This window comes from Pongo pygmaeus, chromosome 8 (assembly GCF_028885625.2).
Source record: "Pongo pygmaeus isolate AG05252 chromosome 8, NHGRI_mPonPyg2-v2.0_pri, whole genome shotgun sequence".
Classification (NCBI taxonomy): domain Eukaryota; kingdom Metazoa; phylum Chordata; class Mammalia; order Primates; family Hominidae; genus Pongo; species Pongo pygmaeus.
Window position 1 is genome coordinate 81,600,310 of NC_072381.2, and position 21,729 is coordinate 81,622,038.

The 21,729-nt window shown below is 36.4% G+C and overlaps 1 protein-coding gene across 3 annotated transcripts in view; it reads left to right on the forward strand.

Moving 5' to 3' along the window:
* The window catches only part of RHOBTB1 (Rho related BTB domain containing 1), a 132,563-nt gene that overhangs the window by 10,829 nt on the left and 100,005 nt on the right, over nucleotides 1-21,729 (forward strand). For all 3 annotated transcript variants that reach the window (XM_054435798.2, XM_054435789.2, XM_054435785.1), the window contains exon 2: nucleotides 5,168-5,268. The gene's annotated coding sequence lies outside the window, so the exon portion shown is untranslated. The remainder of the gene's footprint in view (nucleotides 1-5,167; nucleotides 5,269-21,729) is intronic.

The window sequence follows — 21,729 nt, forward strand, 5'->3', positions numbered from 1 at the left end:
AACAGAGAAGGATGAGGTGTTAGTGACTTCCAAAAGGTGAATGGATTCAGGAGATTACATATCTTTAGGAGGTAAAATTGACAGACCACCTTCTGTGATATCTGTGTGCACCCCACGAGGAAGTGTCAGGGAACAATGGAGGAGGGACATGTGTGTGAAAACAGATGCTAAGTTCAGTGTTGGATGTGTTGAGTTTCAGATGTCTTGAGACATCACGGGAGACAGCAAACAGACATTGGATTATGGGTGTGGGGCTTGTCAGAGATATAAACTTCTGACTCATCGTGACATTCATAGGTCTGGAGGCAGATAAGATTGCTTAGAGAAAGATAGTGAAGCAAGTTATAGAAGAAAACACTGAGACCAAAATGCCTGGAGGAAATCAAACCCATAATGGCCCAGTAGTGAAAGATGAGCCCACAGAGGATGAAAGAATAGCAAAAGAAACAGAAGGAAACGCAGGGATTCCTGGGTCATGGGGGGCAGAGGAGCAAGGGTTCTAGGAAAGTAGCAGTGGTCAGCTGAGTTGAAAGAAGACTGAGAACTGTGTGTTTTATTGAGCACGGATGGTGAATACTGGTCAGGGGAGAATTATTTTTGAATTAAAATAAAGAGAAATTGTTAAGTGATATGTAAAGGAAATACAGTTGTAACTGGTTCTGTCTGTTGTCCTGCCGGTTTGAGAGTATTTTACATGTTCATGTCTTGTATCTGTCTCGAAAAGATTCTTGGGGAGTAGACAAGATAGAAAAATCACTGGCCTATTGGTGACCACTAGAAAGAGAGAGAAACTAGGATGGAGTTTGAGCATAGAACAGTCTGAAGTTGGCCGGCCACGGTGGCTGACGCCTGTAATCCCAGCACTTTGGGAGGCCAAGGCGGGCAGATCACGAGGTCAGGAAATCGAGACCATCCTGGCTAACACGGGGAAACCCCGTCTCTACTAAAAAATACAAAAAATTAGCCGGGCGTGGTGGCGGGCTCCTGTAGTCCCAGCTACTCGGGAGGCTGAGGCAGGAGAATGGCGTGAACTCAGGAGGCGGAACTTGCAGTGAGCCGAGACCGCGCCACTGCACTCCAGCCTGGGCAACACAGCAAGACTCCGTCTCAAAAAAAAAAAAAAAAAAAAAAAAAAAAGAAGAACATTTGAGGTTCTGAGGTCTGAATTGGAGAGAAAAGATTGAACCCGCCTACTAAGAGTATTGTATGAGCACAGCCCCACCTGTTTCTCCCATCAGTGGTGCTCCTACAGCCAGGGTAAATAAATGTCATGAAGCAGTGCTGGCTTGCCTCTCCCACCTGCTTGCATCGCTGTGTGGGGAGAGAGCCGGGGTGGAGGGAGCCTGGGACATCACAGAGCACATGTCTGGGGACTTCTGTGACCTACAGCCTCAGTTTTCCTTCCTGCTTCTGCTTCAGCACCAAAGTTGGAACCCCACCCAGAGTAGGGGCAAAGTGGACATCACTGTCTCAGCACAGGAAACAAGGTGATAGGCAGAGGTTAGACTGCACTGCTGTGAGCTGTCACTGGGAGGTAAGAGAAGAAAGATGAGTGTCTATGATTATTTGCAGTAGTTTGCCTATGAAGAGGAAGTGAGAGATTAGGGGGCAACTGGAGAGAGATAAGGCTGAGTAAACATTTATTCATTCAACAAATATCAACCTATCTTATATGTACTAGGCATTAGGACTAGGACAGGCGCTAGGAAGACATTTTCCATCCCTCATGGGAAATCTACCATAAAATATACTTATGCCATAAAATAAATTCATGTGATAATCTCAAATGCATTTTGTAATCTGATGTCTTAACACAAGTGCAACATTTTTCCTCAGATTTAAATACTTACTTGATTTTTATAAAACAGTCAAATTTGTGTTTTAAGAAAGAAAAATAACACATCAACTTCTACTTTTTTCTCTTTCTCATTTTCTCTTTTCATTCTTTTCGCCTTTCATCAAATCAGACAATCTTGCTGTTGTCACTTATTATTAAAAAATATTTTCTAAAATGGCGTCCTTAACCCTGTGTTCAGAGCCTTTCACAGTGATATTTGACTGAAAAAAATCCTTTAATCTCCTATAATTTTTAGAGCATTGAATATTACCCCATGGAAGTCAGAAATGTGAATAAAGCAAGGTTTCCCTAGCTAGACTGTAAACTTCCTGATAGCAAAGGCACTGCTGGGTGTATAGCTATCTAGAATAAAGCCAGAGTACTATAAATGCGACTTTCATAGGAAGGGTACAATTAAGGATCCTTGGTTTGTAGAAGAGGAGGGTACAATGAATTCTTAACCAAGGGTTCAGGAAGACCCCTGAAGGAGGTGGCATTTAAACTTGCTGTTAATTCATGTGTTCATCGCATCACTATTCACAATAGCAAAGACATGGAATCAACCTAGGTGCCCCTCAGTGGTGGATTGGATAAAGAAAATGTGGTGTACATACACCATGGAATACTTCGTAGCTATAAAAGTAACAAAATCATGTCTCTTGCGGCAATGTGAATGCAGCTGGAGGCCATCATCCTAAGTAAATTATCACAGAAATGGTAAACCAAATACTGTATATTCTCACTTATGAGTGGGGGCTAAATGTTGGGTACACATGGACATAAAGATGGGAACAACAGACACTGGGGACTACTAGATAGGGAGGGAGGGAGGGACAAGGGCTGAACAACTACCTATTGGGTACTATGCTCACTACCTGGGTAACAGGATAATTTGTACCCCAAACCTCAGCATCACACATTATATCTATGTAACAAACCTGTACATGTATCCCTTGAATATAAAATAAAAGTTGAAATTATATTTTTTAAAAAATAAAATCTTAGTTCTTTGAAATAAATAAATATAACTGTGTGTTAAAAGTTGAATATTTCAGGCCGGGCGTGGTGGCTCACGCCTGCAATCCCAGCACTTTGGGAGGCCGAGGCAGGTGGATCATGAGGGCAGGAGGTCGAGACCTATTATTATTATTAGAAATCCCGTCTCTAATAAAAATACAAAAAAAAATTAGCTGGGCATGGTGGTGGGCACCTGTAGTCCCAGCTACCCGGGAGGCTGAGGCAGGAGAATGGTGTACCCAGGAGGCACAGTTTGCAGTGAGCTGAGATCGCGCCACTGCACTCCATCCTGGGGGACAGAGCGAGACTCCGTCTCAAAAAAAAAAAAAAAAAATGTTGAGTATTTCAGACAGCAGAAAGCTACTAACCAAGGTCTCAGAGACAGGAAACAACTTTTGGCAGGGGTTAGGGGGTGGGGAGCGTTTGATAGTTAGGGGAGATGGTTTAGAATGTCTAGAGAGGTTATATGGAAAGTGATAAAACGTATTGATCTCAGATCTTGGAAAGCTGTGCTTGAAAAGTTTATCCTGTTGAGGTCTGTTGAAGAGCTGTTAGAAGTTTTCAAGCAAGGGGAGAAGCATGAGGTTTAAGAAAAAGACTAGAAGCACCCAGAAACCTGGGAAATGATGGGAGATTGGAAGCAGGAACACATTAGATGAGAGGTCATTGCCTACATAGGAGATGGAGGATGGTGGGTGAGTTTCTGAATTATGACAGTGACCTTGGATATGTCAGTGGGAAATAGGGCTTTTTGTATGCAAGGTGGCCATAATCTAATCATTGGATATGTGTGCTGTGGGGAGTAAGAGAATGAAGATAATGCCAAGTATCAAACCAGGGAGAGTGGCAGTGCCACTGATTTTAAGGAACAGGGAAAAAAGGCAAATTCAGGAGAGGATGGGGATGAAGATCTAGTTCACAAAAGCATCCAAAAAGATATAATTTAAGCTCTAGATGTGAATGAAATTGCTGCCAAGTGGAGAATCTTGTGGAAGCCCCACGTTTAAGGGAAGGCAGAACAAGAGAAACCAGAAGAAGAAAATTCGGGGGAGTTTCTTGAGATGGGAATTGAGGTTTCAGGGAAGTCAAGAAAAAGATGTGGATTTCAAGGAAGAGGCCTCATGCTGTGATTTGTTTCACTGATATAATCACTAAGTTGTGCCTTTTCTCTTTCTCTTCCTTTCCCTGTGGAACGGCCCCATGAAATCGGCTGTGCAGCTGTCCGTTTTGTCTCACATCTGGGTCCACACTTCATTTTTGCAGCTCTGCCCTTACTCATTAATGAGCAGCAACTGGCCTGGAGCCACCGGCAATCAACAATTTCCTTCAGAAACTCCTCCTTACTGCTGAGAAAATGACTTAAAGAAGCTGCTGTGTCTTTGTTAGAGAGGCACAGAAAGGGAGGAGAGCTGGATGATTTGCTAATTGGGAGTTATTGGTTTTGTATTTAAGGTTTTCCTGATTCAGGCTTCAGGTTTGTTTCTAGGAATAATACAGTTTTTATAGCAATAATAACTCCCTCCAAGCAAAAGTACTGTTTTGCCCTTCAGTTTTTATATTACGTAGTCAGTCCTACTCATAAAATAGTCCATTTTATCTCAATGCCTCTATTTCAGGTTTTACATGAAAAATTTCTCAATGAATTTTTTATTAGGAGGATAAAATATTTGGTTTCTTTGGAGGAAGTGGTATGTTTTCTCCTAAGAATAGGACTTACAGGGTTTCTCCTAAGAATAGGACTTTGTTTTCCTTTCACCTAAATTACCAAGAAATTCAAATCCAAATTGTAACTTCAATCACTTCAACTGTGTTGACCAGTATATATGGCCTATATATATATTTATATATATATATCTTTTATTTATATTTCATTAATTTATTGGAAAGCACCTCAAATCCTCAAGGTAAAAAGAAAGTCATGGCATAAATAAATAATTTTACTGTTAACTAAATTCCTTTCCAAACATTATCTCATTTGACTGTCAAAACAGTCCCACTGAGTAACTGGTATTATTACTTCCACCTGGAAGATGAAGGCAGCATCACCAGGAAGTTAAGGACTTAAAGTTCACTCAGATGGAAACTATGAGTGCGATTTGACCCCAGATATTCTGTCTCCAAAGGCAGTAGTCATTTCAGCCTTCCTTGCTCTAACTTTTGTAAGCAGCTAGGAGATTTGTAAGTGGCATGTAGTTGGCTGGCATACTTCTCATTCTCATGAGAAATAATCACTGACATGAGAAACTAATATTGTTTGAGTGGCTTTCTTCTTGATAGTGAAACATTCCATGCTTGTATATCTCTCTTTCCTAGGTTTTATAATAATCAAGAAGCACATGAAAGAGGCCTCTTCATCAAGCATTCTTGACTAAGTTATGAAAATGGAATTGAAGTTTATTTTCCCCCTTCATATGGTGAGTAACTACTAATTTAGGTAACAGAATTGGCTTTCCCCTTTCTTACAATATTTAACAAAGAAATGTAAAAGCATCTTGTGTAAAGATGGCATGACTTATGAATAATATCTAGATTGTCTTCATTATGTTTCACAAAAAATAGAAATATTTCATTTTTTAGTTCAATTATGGGTTTTATAAATTCTAGTTGAATATATTTTATCTGGTTTAGAATTTGAGTCATTTGGACCTACATATGAGTTTTGATTACTAAAATAACATAACTCTTCTACCCACTTTATACACAGTTAAAATTCTTTAGTGCGTAGCATTTTGTACAGGAAATTGACATGTGGACTCTGAAAAGTCATGGCCATATACAAGGAAGATTTAGAAATGACCAGATTGCTGTGTGTGGCATTTCTTTTTTTCCCAGATGCCTTAGCTTGGAGCATCCGCCCTTTTTGGCCTGGGCACTGAATGTCTTTAATTAGAAAATCTTATTAGAACTAGAGTCATCCCAAGTGAGTAAAATCAGCTTTTGAAAAAAGGTCCACATTATTGAGTTTTTTCCCCAGAGTATTGTGCCTAAAAAACATAGAATTATTTGAAATGGACAGTTTACTCTCCTTTGTCCACCCATAAAATTATTTGTTATTTTCACTCTTCATTGTATTTTATTTTTCTTCATATGTTTATATGTTCTAATGCATGTTTAAAAGAAAAACTGTCTGTGTGTAGCTGCAAATATTGTAAAATTTCATTTATTCCAAAGAATTAAGATGGTGGGCATATCTGAATTTGTGGGAAAGCTGAATTATAGATAACTCTTAAACAAATGTGGCTTTTATTACCTTTAACTACATATAGTAACTTCAACAAATCATAATAAAGTAGAAGTCCTTAAGGAGACCTGCTATAATAAATCATATGAACATTTTGTTATTAGCATATAGATTGGATGTATGTAGGAACTTGTAAAGTGCCTGAGGTTCCTTGAAAATTGTTTATTCTGAGTCTAAAAAGTGTACATAAGACTGAAAATAAATGTTTAAAACACCATATATTATCCACCTATAAATAAAGTATTTACAAAACAGAAGTAAACATCCACCCAGCTCATAAACAAATTATCAAAAGATTTTAAGTTTATTGAAGTCCCAAATTAATGAGATATTACCATGTGTGCATAAATAACTTAAAGAATAAAATTTGCTGATCCTTCTCTCATATGGGTATTTGTGCTAATGAACCAGGGTCCTATTTACACTATTAGTCCCCAAAGTAATTGCTTATTTGAAGAAGTTCTGTCTTATGGGTTTTCAGTTAATTAAATCTATTTGCATTTTATGCACACATTTCAAATTCTCAAGCCCTATGTTTCATAAGCCAGATTCAAATATGTTCATGTAATAATATCTCTCATTAAGGCTGTAGTCTTTCATTTTTAAAGGAACTTTCAGAATAGCCATATGCATAAAACACTTATTAATAAAATCCTATCAATATTTTAGAAAAGTCAATCCATTAAATGTTATTTTTTTACTTTAAATTTTCCTATTCTTAATGGTGATTACTGTGCTGAGCAGACTTCCAATCTCTAATGTTTCTGTTAACTTAATTTATTCAATAACTTTTTCCTTTGATTTTGCATGTCAGTTTTTAACTTCTAATATGCCTTTACAATTACAAGCACCCTTTTCAAGGTACGTGCATATTAACCAGTTGATCTTGCCTGCCCAATTGGAGCAAAAATACGGAGCAAAACTTTTCTAATTTTAATACTGAGGAACAGAGTACAATAATTCAGAAAGTTAGAGAGATTTTAAATGGTATAGTTTTCAGGTAGTTGTCAAATATTTGACCAAGAAGTTGGGAATTAAAGTACGTAAGTGATAAAAATTGTAAACGTCTTCATTACATCCAAACTATGGAAATCTTTCATTGCTACCCTACCTTGGAAGCTTGAAAAAGATACTGAAATTAGGACGTAGAAGAAGTAGAGGGACAGGCCAGAAGGAGGGTGGGGCCGGGAAGCTCTGCAGGGTCCATGCTGTGTAGCAAGGCAAGGCCAGACATTGGGGAAGGTACCCAGGGGTACAATTTGGAAAGCAGGTTTGAAATCTAGTTTTGAAATCATGCCTTACTAAACTATCTTTAGGGGGTTATTACATGCTCACCTGTTTCAGTGTTTAGGTGTATTAGAGTACATCTAGGTGTATTCCTCTTTGCAAAGATGTAAAATGCAAAATCTGAAGACATTTAGATTCAAAAATTCCAGCCTAGTATTATATCTGAATCAATAAGGAGTAAAGTATCCAAGAAGAAGAAAGAAAGAAAGAAATGATATCCTAAAATCAGGATAAGCATGACACTTATTTTATTCTTTTACATAAAACAATATTGGACAATAATGTGCTTTTGTACTCATCTTAACATGGGATTATACTATAACTATAAGAAGAAAAACAATTTTTGATACCCTGAAAAATCATATGTCTTATAATAAGCAAATTTCATTCAGTTAATTGTTATTTATTCATTTAAGCAATGATCTATGTAAAGCGTAATACCAATGGTCTCCTAAGAAGATATCATTTTCACTGGAGTCACCCTAAGGAAGCATTTCTTCTCATTTAGAGAAAGTAGGGATAAAGCACTTGTATTACCATTTGTATAAATTTTTAATACTGAATAAAATATTAGTATTTAGCTTAATATTGATTCCCAACATAATATTCCTCCATAATGGCATGCTAATTGGTTAGAATTAAATCAGACAGATTCAAGAACACTGAGAATAGACCATCTAGCACTTGTAATTTTTTTTCATTAGTTTCCAGAATTCCAGTTAAAATGGAATTAATCTGTCGATTAAAAGACCATGGAACAATAAAATTTCTGTGCCCTATGTCATGTGCACTGCCTTTCTCTCCCACTGCTCCATGCCCACCATAAGAAGGAGCAGAAGAGGAAAGAGGGCAAATGAAACGCACATGAAATTCACATGTGAATTTCAACCTCAATGTCACTGTGTTCAAGAGCGAGACAGTCTACATGCATTCTAGCTCTGTAACTTACTATCTGTGAGAACTTAGGCATTTTACATAAGTCTCTGGGAGCCACAATTTCCTCATCAGTAATATTAGTCTAGCAGTATCAGCCTCTTAGAGTCATAGAGGAAGTAAAACAGAGGTTCCCAATGGGAGGAAATTTTGCCCACCAGGAGACATTTGGTAATGACTGGAGATCGTTTTGGCTGTAATAATTGGAGGGGTTAAGTGTGCTACTGGTATCTAGGGAGGCCAGGGATGCTTGCTAATATCCCTAGATGCACAGGACGGCCCCCAACAACAGAGTCATCTGGCCAAAAAAATCAATGGTATCAAGGTTGAGAAACCCTGGAGTAATGTGAAGTAATATATGCAATGAGCACAATGCCTGATACACAATACACCCTCAAAAATATTAGTATAATTATGTTGTTACTGTTGTCATTTGAGAAAGAACTCCACATCACCCAAATGGTATCAGTACTGAGTACTATCAACAGTTCAGCAAGCCCATCCCAGTACAGTTAGTCATGCCTATCTGCTAAGTTATCTACTCGAAGTGGCCAATATATAGGTGCCTTTAGGAGTAGAGTGACCCACTTAATACTTGACTAGTCTAGAAGGCACATAGATATGATTATAGCAAAGTTCATGGGCCGCCATTTAATTTCTCAGAAAGTAGTCATTTAATCTTCTTAGAAATTGGAAGAAATAGAAAAAGACAAATAAAAAGTAACTTACAGGCCAGGCACAGTGGCTCACGCCTGTAATCCCAGCCCTTTGGGAGGCCGAGGCCAGTGGATCACCTGAGGTCAGGAGTCTGAGACCAGCCTGGCTAACATGGTGCAAACCCATTTCAACTAAAAATACAAAAAATTAGCCAGGCGTGGTGGTGCACGCCTGTAATCCCAGCTACTTGGGAGGCTGAAGCAGGAGAATCACTTGAACCCAGGAGGCAGAGGTTGCAGTGAGATGAGGTCGCACCATTGCACCCCAGCTTGGGCAACAAAAGCGAAACTCCATGTAAAAAAAAAAAAAAAAAGTAACTTATAGTACCAAGTGACTGTTAATTTTTTAACTTCTGCTGTTATTAATGCATCAGGAGTCTCCTGATGATCATGTTTCACTTTATAAAATAAGCTAATATTTGGACAAATGGCTCAGAAATATGGTCTGATTAATATAAGATCTTGATTAATTGGTTATATGATACATGAATATTATCAATTTCAAAACCAGTTGAATGCATCAAAATAGTTTTGACTTGATGCTAAACTATTTTAAGGGGGGAAAAAATCTTGGTTAATGCAAGAGTTTTGAGGTCAGACGTGAGTTTGCATTTCAGCTTTACCACCTTCAAGCTGTGTGACCTTGGATAATTTACCTAATTTCTCTGCACTCAGCTTCTTCATCTGTTTAATGGGCATAAATATACCTCGTAGGGCTCTTGAGGGAATTGAGACACAAAATATTTGGCATATATGAGAAGTGAGTAAATGAAAACAGTTATTATTTTCATCATCTTTATTATTTTGACTCTAAAGTAATTCTGGGGACCTCACATTGCCTTGGAGTTCCAATTATAGCCTTCTCTTCTCATTGTAAAGAATGATAACTATGATGTTAAGTACTTTTTACTGACAGAGAAACTTCAAATGACATTCGTTACCTCAATAAACAAAAATCTTAGACTCATTTCAAAAAAATTCATTTCTGAAGAAAAAAGAAAACTTACATATCAAACATGGAATTTCCCAGTAAGGATATTTTTAAGGAAATGGCAGATTTCCAAAATTAAAGAATGAATAATGTACACATCTTTCTAGCATATTTTAATATAGTTGATAATCCACTTTTTAATTAGCCACCTAATTATAAACCATTACAAATTTCCCCAGGTGAATGTAGTAACCTACTTCAGAGAGGGAAGTGGCTCTTTGAATGGGCATTCCTACTGTGAAATTTGACACTTTTTCAGTCCCAATTTGTTCTAAACTTAAACAGCTCAGGAGAGATGGGAAAGAGCTCTGTTTCATAACCTAATCATTTCTACTGCCAGGAAGGTTGAGTAGAAGGCTAAATTCTAAATTCACCTTTCATCAATGTTTAGATTTTTCCTTTTTCTTTATTCCCCAGAGAAGACCCCACTTTTTATGTGTGTTCCCATCATTCGTATGTTCTAAGTTTGAAAATAAAACATTTACAAATTAATCAAAACTCTGGGTTGCTTCATTTTTCTTGGTGGTATGCTTTCTGCTTAGCTCATGTTTCCCCAACTTAAAACTCTCAATAAGCAGAGGACTGAAAGGTACCTGAGAAGAGCATCTCAATGTCATAATAGACACTTGTTTGATTCCACAACCCAGACAGTGTTAAGGAGGGACATTTTTAATCTATTCCTTAGCATTCGATGCTTGAAGTTCCCAAAGTTTAATCATTTTTTTATCGTGTATTCATAACCTTAGTCAAAACTGTGTTCAACTTACCAATTGGTCCAGCGGACATTTATTGATTTTTGTATTGAATTCTCTCTTCCAGCCAGTTTTACCTTTGTGTAGTTACAACTCTAATATGTTTGCATTTTATTGTAAACTATCACCTATCATTAATGTCTTGCTCATATTCATTAAGCTAATGCAAAGAGGAGAGTTGAACTATTAATTTTAATGATTTTAACTGATCACTTTGCTTCCACCCTTGCTTCCTACAGTCTTTTTTCAATAAAGTATAAATCATATAATTTTGCTCCTTGACTCAGAATCCTCCATTGGCTCCCTGTTTCACACAGAGTCAGCCAGCAGTGACCTGCCTGACCTCACTTCTTTCCGGTTCCTCCCTCTCCCATTCTACTCTATTCCAGCCACCCTGCCAGAACATATAGTATGTTTCTGCCTCATGACTTTTTCACTTGCTGTTTGCTCTGTCTGAGACACTTTTCTTCAGTCACACATCCATGACCCGCTCTCTCACTTCCATGAAGTCTTTTGTTCAAATCTCACCTTCTCAACAAGATCTTTACTAACTACCCTTCTAAAAATGTAATCTCTTCCCACACTTCCTAGTTCCCTTTTCTGATTTATTTCTCTCTTTGATACTTGCCAACTTCTGATAAATGATGTAATTCACTCATTGTTACAGTCTTTCTCCCTCATCTAAAACATAAGCTGCAGGCAGGCAATGATTGTTGTTGACTTTCACTAGTGTATCCCAACCATGTACTCCAGTGCCTGGTATTGGTTAAATTGAATTGAAGTCGAATTGCACCCTTATTCACCTCATTTCTTTTCCCTCAGAGCCTTAATTTGCCATTCTGCAATATAGTGATTGTATATTCTGGTGTTCTGCCTTTATTATAGTTTGTTTAGGAAAACTTTGATCCCCTTACCCACAGCTGGATTTATGAGATGCAGAGCCTGGTTTCATTGTATTTTCTTTTTGACCATTGATAAACTTTAACTAGGTAAGTTTGCATTTTAGCCATATTCCTTTCCTTATTATTTTTCCTATTGGGCAAGACACTGTTATCACCAAAATGGTAAATTTACTGGAATAAATTAGAATCATGATCAAAACACTCCTGGGTAAATCCTGAGGCAAAAAGAGGTAGATATGGATGAAAATGACAAGCTCCACAAGCAATTAAATGAAAAAACAAATGAGGATTAGTTTCCTTTGAACCTAGGCACACTTTTACTAGCACACATGTTCCTAGCATAAATATTAGAGCCTTGAACCTGGTTCGAGAAAATACCTACCTACTGATGACAAGGAAGCCATAAATATAATTTATGACCAAAGATTAGTCACTGTTTATTATTGCTGGTGACACATGATACATAGGGGGAGATTTGGCAGTGTTTCAGACATCTCCAGCCAGCCATTTATCATTTCGTAGAAGAAGAGGAGGTATTTCTATATTAATGGCCTCTATAAAAGGAAGTGAGTAGAGGAACATCTGATATGTTTTGTCATTGAGAATCAAAGGGACATTGACAATGTTAAAAATGTGCTGAGTGGATTACAGGTTTTGTATAAGCAGTTCTTCAAAATAACAATGCTCTATTAAAAAAAGAAGAAGAAGAAGTAGAAGAAGAAAGGAACTATGTTCTATGTTGCTTAGCTCTCTCTTGTGCCCTTGAATGACATTTCTGGATGCGAGCTGAGAAACAAAAGCTTGGTTTATCTCTAGAGCCGGCAACATTTTGAGCAGCTTGATAGCCTTGAGACCCTGCTGACTCACAGCCATGCTGCTGTCCCAGCATGGGTTTACACTGCAGATCATTTTGATACAATACGCAGAGACCCAACATACCCACCCTCACTCCCAACTTAGCATTCATTCTCTATCTCAGTTTATAATGTAGAATAAAACAAAGCCCAAAGCATGTTAGTAACTTCCACTTGATTGAGAAATGCAAACCCATGTTCCCTTTGTAACTACTATGTCTATGCAAGTGGAGACATAAAGCCCTTTGGGAGAAGACTTTAAATATGGGGTTGGAGATGTGAACAGCCAGGAACTTTGTCTCAGAAACGGTAGGAATAAGCCACTAAAAAGTTGTTTTAACATGGCCAATAACTTCTGTGATGCTTTGCAGAATTCTGAAGACACCATTAAAAATTAAATAAAAAGCCTCAGCTCAGTTTTGTGTATGATTCAATAGGCAAAAATATATATTTAATGCAGAGGATGTTGAATCTGAATTAGTACAAATATTATTAATTTAATGTTCATACTGCATTTTATGGTTTATAAACTGCTTAGCAATAATTTTATACATTTTTCCTCACAGCAGCACTGTAAAATATATCAGCATTTTATTTTCCCATTTTATAGATGAGGCAACCTTTAATAAGTGATCTATTTCTTTACTGTGCATATTGGTTAACGGGTAAATGATTAATTTATGTCTACATGAACTTCATCATGCAGAGTATTTATTTTAGTGTGAGTTGGTATTTATTTTACCCGCAAAGCATTACAGTATCCAATTATATATGCATGTTTTAAAGGCAGTAAAGCAGCCACCAGTAGTTAATGCAACATTAAGTCAGAGATTTTTAAATCCACATAAATTCTGAGTTAGGGTATTTAAATCAACCATCCCCTTTTCACCCCCTTGGTTCATGTGGGTGAGAAGTGGTCCTTCTATAAAATGACATCTGGGGATTGGGACAGAAAAGATGTATTGAGATTTACAGAATTTACAATATTAACAGTAAAATAAAGAACCAAGTGGTTTATAATTACATTTGGTGAGAACAAAGTAAACAAATCTTATCATTTGCCTCTGCCTGTGGAATAGCTTGTGATTGTAAGGCATCGTTTTTGGTCTCTTTCTTCTTTCACTTTCTGCCTTCATTTCTTCCTTTTGTTTTCTTTATTAATTTTTGCATCAGTAAAATGGTTGTCTTAGCTGCTTGTATGGAGGAGCATAAGCAGCCATACATAAGTGACATGTTAAGGTTTCATAAATAGGGCAACACCCCCTGAAGCTGTCGTTGGCATTATTTCTCCATATTGCATTATATTATATTGAGCTATAAGTAAAATTGCTTCTTTGAAAGTGTATGGTACTTAAAGGCCAAGGATCTTGAAATGCTCCTTAAGCACTGACTCAGCTAATACACTTCTAATATCATTCTACTACTCTAATCCTACAATTTAGAGAGGAGAAAACACCAAAAATTTCAGTCATTTTATTCTAAGTCAGAATTTGTTTACTTAGAAACATGCCTTCTTTCCATGATAATTTATAATATATAATTCTCCTTCATTTACAGATCTCAAGACTCTTAAATTTAGCCAATGAAGCTAAGATTTTAAAAAATTTATTGCAAGGAGTCCCTGCCCTAATTCCACATGCAAAAGTTTCTGATAAAGTCTAAAGATTGGCTTGTTAGCTGAGCTGTCAAAGGCACAGATGATTTAAAACACATTTTGTGTGTTAAATATTAAACTCTTTCTGAATCCAGAAATTCTCTTTCAAATTTAAAATGTATTTTTGAAACCAAAAAGTACTTACAAATCCAGAAAGTGCTCTGATGTGAATTTAAAGGAAATATTTTTATTATTAAAAATTTTGTACATAGTGAAATATAAAACCCATTACATTAGATCTACCAATAAGACAACATATTATGAGGTAATATTTTTAAATGTGTGATTTCCTGTTGGGCCTGTTGGACAATATCTACTTAATTGGGCATAGAAGTTTTAAAAACTGAATCTTTAAAACAAACAAGGGGCATTACTACAGAGGAATGTCACTGAAATATTCGTTTCAGACTTCTTGCATAGAGACTGGCTATAAAGGAACGAGACGGGGCTGTACTTCAGTATACAGTTGCCTAACTCGGAGTTAGATACACTTGACCTGTGAGTGGGCATTGTAGATTATTTTTATATAATGAAGGCTTTTACTATATGTATATAAATATGGAGATTTCAGCGATCTTACTCTCTGTGATAAAAATAGAAAAGAATATATATATATAATATATATACAGTCAAAAGAAGCATTTCAAATATTCGAGTACAAATTAAATATGTGAAGTACATAAAGTTTCTCCTTTAAAAAATCCTTCCAGGTAATAAAATATCCTAATGAAATGCTGTTACTGCTTTCCTTATGTGCCACCGTTGCAATATCTAGTACCCCTGGGCTTTTCCTACTCCAAGACTTTTTCGATGGCATTTATTATTCCCATTTACATTTATTTGACCCATATTGCAGCTTCTAAATTGGATATATCATTTTCCCCTGAGAATTTCTTGTCCTTACCTAGCCTTACAGGAGAAATGTGAATTTATATCACTTTCTAGTGCAACAATGAACTGACTGGGCAGAGAACCAGATAAGACTCCTCCCTTCCACTTCCTCATTTTCCACCATCCCCTTATAGATCATGAGGTGCAAGTGAGCATCCCATTATTGTAAATGTTGAACTGGGCTTGATTCCCAGGTTCTCAGTTTTGTAATCTCAGAACCCATTATTACGGTGTTTCTGTTTTCATTGATTGTCATCTTTGTATGTATTATTCTGTTAGCTTTTGCCAAAATGAAACATTTCGAAGAGAGATGCTTATATGGAAAAACTGAAAAATCATTTTGTTCATGCTAAGTAAAAACACTGTATTCCCTTTCAAAGAGAATTTATATATAATCAGGTATTCATGATTTTTCAGAACAGCACGTGGAGAATGTTACTGAAACTCCATCTTGCTTCCACATAAAGTCAGCACAGCACTTAGTCAATTATTACCTAGTATTTCCATGCAAGTGAATAAGTAGCATTTTAGCTTAAAATTTCAGCATTTAGTTTACACATCACTTAAAAACTCTTATGAGTAAACATGCTTATCCATTAGAAATTGTTTTTATTTGATAGTGCAAGTACAGAAAAGGGAGAGGCAAAAGGGCAAATGCAGGCAGTGTCTTTCCAGCAATTGATAGGACAAGGAGATTCTGGGCCAGGAACACAAGTCTCTGGACCATGTAGCAAATGTATCCCTGGTGAGAGAAAAATGCATTAGGTTGTCATGGCCTAAAAACACCAGCCATTTACACGTTCCGACGAATTCCCCTGATTCTGAACCCAGACTAACTTGGTAACCAGTTCATTGATTATGATTCTCCTTCCCATATACTTGGATTTATATCTATATCTATACCTTTAGAGAAAAATACAGCAATCAGTCAATATAGCTCATTAGCTTGATGGATATATTTTTATTGTAAATTAGTATATTGGCATGCTGCTATAAGGAAGCATTTTAATTAATGTGGTTGTTATCAATGAGGTCATTTTAAGATCATACAGCTCTCAGCCACACATACAGAGGTAGAAGTTCCATTTCTGGAACAAGAGATGAGTCATTTCTTATTCACATTTGCTTATAAAAAATACAGTCATCCCCATACATGCCATCATGATGCCTTCTCTACCCCACAGAAAAGAGAACTAATGTTTATAAGAAATTACAGTCAATTTACCACTATCCTCAGAGAAATAAAGTCTCTTCTGCAGGTTCCTGCAACCAGTAAGTAATTAGAGGTGACATTAAAACTCAGTTTTGACAGATGTCCTTTCAACTAAACTTGTGTCTCTGCCTAGAATCAACTACTAGCAACATGCCCTGACTAGGAGAAACAGATGAGATTTCTTTGGCTGCTAGAGAATAAACACTGATCATATTGGTTACTTCTTCTAAACAAGTCTAAACTCAAATCCCATGCCCAAGAAATGGGTGTTCTGTACCGGCCCCCCCAATCTCAATGGATGTGTAGAAAAACCTTGTCTAATCATTTAGCTGTGTATATTTTTTGGAGTCTGATTTTAAAATGAATGACAACACAAAGGCATTTTGTTCATAGTGAACTTAAGTATTCATTTTATTCTCCTTATCTTGGAATTTGAAAAACAAAGAGAAAGTATAGTTATTTTATCAAGCAGTTTAATAGTTGTCTTTCATGTCTATTTCTATCTCTTGATTTAGTCAGAGCATGTAATTAGTCATGAACCCAGTTTCCATTATTACGTTTTGTCAATTGAAATATTGTTTTGTTTCCAAGTATACATTTATATTATTTACCTATAACTAATTTGAAAATGGTTTTAAATATATGTATTTGAAACTGCTGGAAAGAGGGGTGACAACACTCTTAACTGATTATAGACTTAGTGATGCACAGGTAAAATATTTTAGATTTGCACCACACAGTTTAAGTATTAGGAGTACTATATTTCATGTTATGGAGATAGAAAATTCTGATGACTATTTTTTATCCTAAAGAATAACAGACACCAAATGGCATTTATTCAGTCATTTTGATTTAGTTTAATAAGGTCATTCTTCCATCTTCAGGTAAACTATTTGGCCTAAACTACCTCAAACATTAGAACCTTTACTTTGAGAAAAGATCATCATCAAAGATAAAGTTGTATCACCTACATCGGGAGCTCATTTCAGTGTTTAGTGTCCTTCCTCACTTTGAAGAAATTCTTCCTAACATATAACTCAAGTCTCCAAATGGCCCATATGTTCTCTTCTGCAAGTAATGTAATAAATACTTAATTATTTTGCTTATTCTTGATTTTTCATCCTTTCAATGCCCAGTTTGAATCTACGTTCTTTTCCCATTATCCCAGGCCACCAGGTTTCTCCTAGTCTAGTATTGCTTCATGGGCCTTCTGTGTTACTGATGGCATTATCTCAGTTGTTGGTGTTGTTTCTTTTGAATATGAAGCTCAACAAGTGTTGCCCTCCTCATTTAGTTCTGATGTTTCTATGATGTAATCCCTAAATTACTTTTTTCAGAATTCCTTCAGAAATGAAGTGCTAATTAAAAACAACAACAAAAAAGAAGGCTGTTAAGAAGGCTCAAATACAGTTTATGCTAAAAATTTTAAAGAAGACGATGGACAATTTTCTCTCTTGGATGCTGTTTTGAATGTAGACAGAAAGATAAACTAAATGACTCCCTGGTGATCTCCTAGCTCTGTGATTTTGTAATAATCTTAGCTTGTAACATCTCATTTTCCGCAACCACTAAAATCTTATCTGCTCTGAGATATGTGCGTGTTTAACAGATGAGAACCTTTTAATAGCGGAAAGACGCTGCTTGTTTCCTCAGAAGTAATTTTCTTAGTAATTGCTTACCTTTATATTTGAGGCAGCCCATACTGAATCCTTAAATCCAGAGAAAATCATGAAAAAAAATTAACAGACATACTATATAATGATATGCAATCAGTCCTTGGCTTTTGCCTTTGTTGCCCGGCATTAGAAATATTTACTTCTATAGTCATGGTTTAAGGATTCATGAACCCGATTTTTTCAAACTAAAATCATTCTTGCTTTCGACACTGCACTTGTTTCTATTTAAACGGGGAGTTTTGTTAACATCAGTGGATATTTTGCCTCCAAGTGAGGCTACCTTCTGAGCAGGGTTGCCATAGAGCAAACTGCATTTGACAAGGCTGTCTGGGGAAGATTTAGCAGTAGTTAGATTAAGCTTGAGCTTGCCATTTAATCCACCACTACTGGTATTGTGTACTAAGCCGATGATCATACTTAGAAGCACAACAATTAGGTTATTAGTTTTCTTTCTTTTTTTCTTTTTTTATTATACTTTAAGTTCTGGGATACATGTGCAGAACATAGAGGTTTGTTACATAGGTATACACGTGCCATGGTGGTTTGCTGCACCCATCAACTCATCATCTACATTAGGTATTTCTCCTAATGCTGTCCCTCTTCTAGCCCCCCATGCCCCAACAGGCCCCAGTGTGTGATGTTCCCCTCCCTGTGTCCATGTGTTCTCATTGTTCAACTCCTACTTATGAGTGAGAACATGCGATGTTTGGTTTTCTGTTCCTGTGTTAGTTTGCTGAGAATGATGGTTTCCAGCTTCATCCATGTCCCTGCAAAGGACATGAACTCGTCCTTTTTATGGCTGCATAGTATTCCATGGTGTATACGTGCCACATTTTCTTTATCCAGTCTATCATGATGGGCATTTGGGTTGGTTCCAAGTCTTTGCTATTGTGAATAGTGCCACAGTAAACATACATGTGCATGTGTCTATAGCAGAATGATTTATAATCCTTTGGGTATAAACTCAATAATGAGATTGCTGGGTCAAATGGTATTTCTGGTTTTAGATCCTTGAGGAATCGCCACACTGTCTTCCACAATGGTTGAACTAATTTACACTTCCACCAACAGTGTAAAAGCATTCCTATTTCTCCACATACTCTCCAGCATCTGTTGTTTCCTGACTTTTTAATGATTGCCATTCTAACTGGTGTGAGATGGTATCTCATTATGGTTTTGATTTGCATTTCTCTAATGACCAGTGGTGATGAGCTTTTTTTCATGTATTTTGGCTGCATAAATGTCTTCTTTTGAGAAGTGTCTGTTCATATCCTTTTCCCACTTTTTGATGGGGTTGTTTTATTCTTGTAAATTTGTTTAAGTTCTTTGTAGATTCTGGATATTAGCAGTTTGTCAGATGGATAGATTGCAAAATTTTTCTCCCATTCTGTAAGTTGCCTGCTCACTCTAATGATAGTTTCTTTTGCTGTGCAGAAGCCCTTTAGTTAGTTAGATCCCATTTGTCAATTTGGCTTTTGTTGCCATTGCTTTTGGTGTTTTAGTCATGGAGTCTTTGCCCATGTCTATGTCCTGAATGGTATTGTCAAGGTTTTCTTCTAGGGTTTGTATGGTTTTAGGTCTTATGTTTAAGTCTTTAATCCATCTTGAGTTAACTTTTGTATAAGGTGTAAGGATGGGTCCAGTTTCAGTTTTCTGCATATGGCTAGTCAGTTTTCCCAACAGCATTTATTAAATAGGGAATCCTTTCCCCATTGCTTGCTTTTCTCAGGTTTGTCAAAGATCAGATGGTTGTAGATGTATGGCATTATTTCTGAGGCCTCTGTTCTGTTCCATTGGTCTATATATCTGTTTTGGTACCAGTACCATGCTGTTTTGGTTACTGTAGCCTTGTAGTATAGTTTGAAGTCAGGTAGCATGATGCCTCCAGCTTTGTTCTTTTTGCTTAGGATTATCTTGGCTATACAGGCTCTTTTTCAGCTATTTTGGAACCAGTAGAAAATTTTATAAATAATTTCTACAAATATAAAGTGAAAAAATAGACCTCTCATATATCAGATGGATAATTTACTTAAATTCAGGTGCTAATGTTATTATTATTAATTACATCAATAATGATAATGATGATGGTAAGAGTGTCCCATAAAAACTAGCTACCCTGAGCTAATCTGTGGCAAAGCTTTATATGTATGATTTTCATTGAATTGTCACAAAAGTTCTCTGAAGTTTTACCGAAATAAAAATGGTGAGTTATGCATATATTCTGGGACATTTTTTCTGATACTGACTTTGACTCTCCATGCATATTTTTACAAGGAGTTGTTTAGCATTCAGTTGATTATTTTTTGTTATTTGGTCCAACTGCAGTTTAGATGATATAGAATGAACATAGAAAACCATAACATTAATCTTGTACTGTAAAAGCCCTATTTGTATTGTGACAAAAATATAAATGTGAAGTAAGCAGAAAAAAAAAGCTATGTAAGCTCTTTTCTGACCACGGTACTATTAAAAAGTATTTGACTCTTACGTTGTTTGGTAACGTTTCTATTGTGCTTACTATAAATGCAAAAATAATTATGCTACTGTCCAAAATGATTCTGAAGTTTCATAGTGAACTATTTTTATCAAAAATTTATTAGTTCCTCAGGTAAATGTGAAGCATTGAACTTAATACAATTACCAAGATCTATGAAATACAGAATTAATATTCAATACCGATCTGAATTATATGGATCAGTAAATATTTGATCTAAGGAACTAAAAAGGAAAAATGCATGTTATTATTAATATTCCTGTCTCTTGAATAAATACATGACTTCTGGGTGGAATCATGAGTTTATATACCTGAAGAGAGTAGGGTTTAGTTATGCTGAATATAAGCTGTGACTACCACTCAAATCACCTAAGCCCCACTGTACTCAAAATGAGGAAGCATTTTTAATATAATAAGCAAAATTGGAATAGACTTGTAACCACAAATAACCTATTTTTTTATTATAGCATTGACAGAAAGGTTGCTATTTACTATTACAGGCAAACAATCAGTGATCACTATGACATTTTGCTAAAAGACAGCAAGCTTCATCCATAGCATTGGATGATGCCCTGGCCAGATACAATTGGAGAGTGCACTGGAAATACAGTCTTTGAGTAATGATTTTACGCAGTTGGCCTTCTATGTGTCAATCAAACAGTTGGCCCAGTTTGCCAGTTCTCTCCTTGCTGACATCAGAACTGAAATGGGTTGATGTTTGCAGTCCTATAGTCTTCTCGTAAGTGTCCACCTGAGAATGGAGGAAGGGATTGTAAGCCTTATATTCCATTATCATCCAAGGTATTATTATTCTATTTCTTTAAATACTAAAAGCATAGCCTAAAAGTGATCCAAAAAGCTAAGTCATATTATGATGCAATAAATGCCTAGTAAACAACTCTAGAACTGAAGACTCTCAAGATTGAAGGGGACTTCAAAGGTCATAGATGATGATCCTAAACTCTTCTGACAACTAAAGTGATGCTAAAACACACAGACAATAGGACTCTCTTGACCTTCCAAATTCAGGCTGTTCTGATTGATAGAAAATCCTAATTGAGCCATAATGTGTCTCTCTATAAATTCCCCTTACTGGTCCCAGATGTAACCTTTGGGGCTAATAAACTGTTGACTTCCTCTTTGATGCCCTGACAAGCTCCTTTCCAACACTTCACTATTTCTTCTGTTTTCCTTCCTTCAACACCCTACTCACTTTCCCCTGAACATACTCTGATTTTTAATGTTTTACAAACCCAAGGTATTGCAAAAAC